Source organism: Prunus dulcis, unplaced genomic scaffold (assembly GCF_902201215.1).
Source record: "Prunus dulcis unplaced genomic scaffold, ALMONDv2, whole genome shotgun sequence".
Classification (NCBI taxonomy): domain Eukaryota; kingdom Viridiplantae; phylum Streptophyta; class Magnoliopsida; order Rosales; family Rosaceae; genus Prunus; species Prunus dulcis.
The window spans coordinates 44,651-49,225 of NW_023010093.1; the positions used below are offsets into that span (position 1 = coordinate 44,651).

Below are 4,575 nucleotides of genomic sequence, written 5' to 3' on the forward strand. Positions count from 1 at the left end.
AACCAACCCGACCTCACATCACACTCTTTCTTCTAATTAACATTTTTAATTTAATGAATATTTTACAATTGAAATGTAATGGAGGTTGTGACCCTTCATACATTTTTATTAATTTAAAATTTTGACTAAGTTCGTCTTCAATGTTAATCACATCTCAGCGTGGAATTGGAATCATAAAACAGTGTTGGTGGACTTTAAGACCACTTTGATCACAAACTGCATAATTTTGTAAGCTGATCATCTTCATTCATTCATTGCTGCATCAATGGCTACTTCTTTAAACCCCATGCTGCATGAGGCTTTAAACCCCATGCTGCATGAGGCTTTAAACCCCATGCTGCATGAGGCTTTAAACCCCATGCTGCATGATGCTTTAAACCCCATGCTGCATGATGCTTCTTCTTCCTCCTTTTACCGGTGTAGCTATCACGCATTCTTGAGTTTCAGAGGCGAAGATACACGCAAGGGCTTCACTGATCACCTTTATAGGGCCTTGGAGCTGGCAGGAATCCACACATTTAGAGACGATGATGAAATCGAAAGAGGAGCAGACATTGCAGCAGAGTTGAACAAAGCAATGAGTGGAAAGTATCGATAATCGTCTTCTCCCAAAACTATGCTTCCTCAAGGTGGTGCTTGGACGAACTGGTGAAGATAATGGAACGTAGAAAACATGATGATGGCCGTATTGTTATGCCGGTTTTCTATCATGTGGATCCATCCCATGTCAGGAACCAGAGAGGGAGCTTTGCAGAAGCATTTTCTAGACATGAAGAGCGCTTCAAGGAGGAGATGAACAAGGTGGAGGAATGGAGAAGAGCGCTTAAATATGCTGCAGATCTGGCAGGGATGGCTTTAAAAGATAGGTAAAATTCTATTCCCAAAAATTTCTCACTACCTTGGCACCACATTTTCTCAAGAAGATTTCAATTTGTTTCATATTTCAACTGATGATCTATGAGGAACAATTAATAAACATGACCTCATTATGCTTTAAATAAATTGATATGATAAAAACTTCGTAGGTATGAGTCGGAGTTTATCCAAGAAATTGTTAAACAGATTGGAAATAAGCTGGATCCTAAGGTGTTGAATGTTGCTCCCTACGCTGTTGGAATAGACTATCGCGTGCAAGGCATAAACATGTGGTTAAACGATGGATCAAATGATGTTGGTGTAGCTGTCATCTATGGGATGGGAGGAATTGGCAAGACCACCATTGCCAAAGCTGCTTATAACCTCAACTCTGGAAGATTTCAAGGTAGCAGCTTCCTTGCAGATATCAGAGAAACTTCAGAACAGCCCTGTGGTTTTGTTCGCTTGCAAAGGAAACTTCTTTCGGATATCCAAAAGGGGAAAGTAAAGAAAATGGACAACATAGATGAAGGAATAATCAAGATCAAACATGCTGTATGTAACAAAAGACTTCTTATTGTTCTCGATGATGTGAACGACTTGGATCAATTTAATGCAATTCTTGGAATGAGAGAATGGTTTTACCCAGGAAGTAAAATTATCATAACAACCAGACATGAACATTTGTTAAAAGCTCATGAAGGTTGCACAATGTTTGAGGTTGAAGAATTGAATTAGTATGAATCACTTGAGCTTTTCAGTTGGCATGCCTTTGGCCAACCTCAGCCTATCGAAGGCTACATAGAACTTTCGAGACCTGCAGTAGAACATTGTGGAGGGATTCCATTAGCTCTTCAAGTTCTGGGATCTTCTTTATCTGGGAAAGAAGTAGACGTATGGCATAGCGCATTACAGAAGTTATGTGAAATTCCTAATGACAAGATTCAATAAGTTATTAGAATAAGCTATGATTCTCTGCTAGATTATCATGACCAAACTATATTCCTCCATATAGCCTATTTCTTCATTGGAAAGGAGAAGGATTTTACAATTACAATACTGGACAACCTTAATTTTTACACAAGGATTGGAATTCAAAATCTAGTTGACAGATGTCTAGTAAAAATTAACAATGAAGACAACAGGTTGAACATGCATCACTTACTTAGAGACATGGGGAGGGGAATTATTCGCGAAGAATCACCTCAAGACCCGGGAAGACGTAGTAGATTGTGGCATAAAGATGCCTTTAATATTCTGAGAAAAATGACTGTAAGAACAACATTCCCTTTAGTTTTATGCATGATTAACAACTGTGTTGTGTGTCTTGTTACTTATTGAATGTTCTGATTTGTTAACAGGGTACTGAAATTATTAAGGGCCTGATGCTCAACCTTCCTAAGTTGATGGAAGATGAGTCTTGCAAGACATTGTTTAATAGAAGTAACAAAAAACGATCTCATGTGGAAGATTATGATGGAAATTTTTCAAGACGTCGTCGACTTGATTTCTTCTCTTGGAAATCCATTGCAAGTAACTTTTCCTCAACAAATTCAGCTCCTGCATCAAATGAGGTGAACTTCAAAACAGAGGCATTTAAAAGGATGAACAATCTTGAGCTTCTCCAGCTCTATAATGCAAATATCGGTGGAGGTTTCGAAGATTTTCCAAAAAACTTGGCATGTTTGTCTTGGCGAGGATTTCCTTTGAAATCACTATCAGCCAATTTTTGTTTGGAAAATCTAGTTATTCTTGACTTGCGGAATAGCAGCCCGCAACATGTTTGGAAGGGACACAGGGTATTGTATTAATCTCTCTCTCTCTCTCTCTCTCTCTCTCTCTCTCTCTCTCTCACACACACACACACACAAATTTATGGATCATTACATATTTTAGAAGCTTGGTATATTCATTTGCTTACTTCTCTTTGAAACAGTTTCTTCCAAGGCTGAAAACACTCAACCTCAGCCATTCACATAGCCTAACGACAACCCCTGACATGTCAGGGCTCCCTAAGCTTGAGAGATTAATTCTTAAAGATTGCATAAACTTGGTTGAGGTTAATGAGTCCATTGGAGACTTAGAGAACCTTGTTCACTTGAACCTAAGAGACTGCAAAAATCTGATGAAGCTTCCAACGAGTATTAGAAGGTTGGGATCTCTTCAGGACCTCATTCTTTCGGGTTGCTCAAAACTTAAGGTTCATTCCAACACAAATGCAACAAATCAGGTAGACTCCACAGTTGGTGCTATGAAGAAATTCAATCTGTTATCAACTAAGTTATGGCAATCAATCGAGTCGTGGATATTGCCAAGAAAAAATCTTGTATCTTTCTCATTGGCAAGTTTACCACATTCAATCGAAAGGCTAAGTCTTGCTCACTGCAATGTAGCAGAGATTCCTAGTGAACCTGGTGCCCTATCGTCATTGAAGCATTTGGATCTATCTGCAACCCCAATTCTGAACCTACCAGGAAACATGAAGGGTCTTATTATGCTCCAGACTCTGTTGGTAGAAGGTTGCGCAAAGCTCCAAGCGCTTCCAGAGCTCCCAGTCAGTTTAAACTCACTGGAAGCAGGTCATTGTACATCATTGAAAAAAGTAACAAATTTACCAAACATTTTCACATCAATGAGTAAAAATCTTTGGGATTGCAAGGAATTAGTTGAAGTTGAAAGCTTGTTTGAAATGAAACCATTCAGAAACGTTGACATAGAAATGATAAAAAATATGGGATTGTTCAATTTGGAATCCAACGAAAGCTCTGAGATCGAAATGATGAACTACGTGTCGCCTTCAGGTTCTCTCTCTCTCTCTCTCTCTCTCTCTCTCTCTCTCTCTCTCTCTCTCTGTGGTAAAGTTGTTATGATTATAATTTGTATGACACAGGGGCTAGCTGTTCAAATAATTGGAAAATTGGATTGTCATCCTTAGAGAAGATTATTTTATGTTCGTAGGTTATATTAATGTAAAAAATCAATCTTGATCTTCTCCAAGATTGAAACACAACTGCTAGCTTGTAATTGTTGAGTGTCCATATATATATATATATATATAATCACTTAAATCTGATACCACTTGACCAATATATATGATTTGCATCAAACAGGGACTAAACGAATGCGGCATATTTAGCATCTTCCTTCATGGGAGCAAGATTCCAGATTGGTTCAGCTACATAAGCATAGGTAACTCGGTGTTGTCGATTGTTGTACCTTCAAATCCTAACGTCAAGATTCGAGGCTTAAATGTATGCGTTTTATATGCACGACGCCCTGATCATAAGGGTGGTGAACGTGTTGCCAGTGAACACTTTGTTAAGGTGACACTACTACAAAAAAGCAAAAAGACGACGGTAAATCACCGTCGTGTATTCAGTTTTTCAGCGGTCGTGGAATCCACCGTCATCTTTTCCCTAATAAACCACGACTCTAAATCACCGTCGTTGTTAAAATATACAACGTCATCAACAAATAAAAAACGACGTCTTTGTACTGCAAAAAGATCTAAAAAAGCAGTCGGGGATGAGAATAGACGACCAACTCTCTAAACAAACCGTCGTAAAAAAGGAAAAATATGACACATATTTAATCCTACTACGTCGCCTATATACAAACAGCCGTAGTAAAATAAATTTTCCACTTCGATTTTTCTATAAAAGATGACGTGGAAATAGTTGTCAGTGTCATTATTTACGACGTATGTATTTATATAATAGA

At 38.3% G+C, this 4,575-nt stretch overlaps 1 pseudogene; it reads left to right on the forward strand.

The window, feature by feature from the left end:
- The first annotated feature begins 265 nt into the window (after positions 1-265).
- On the forward strand, positions 266-4,178 carry LOC117612860 (annotated as a pseudogene).
- The last annotated feature ends 397 nt before the right edge of the window (positions 4,179-4,575 follow it).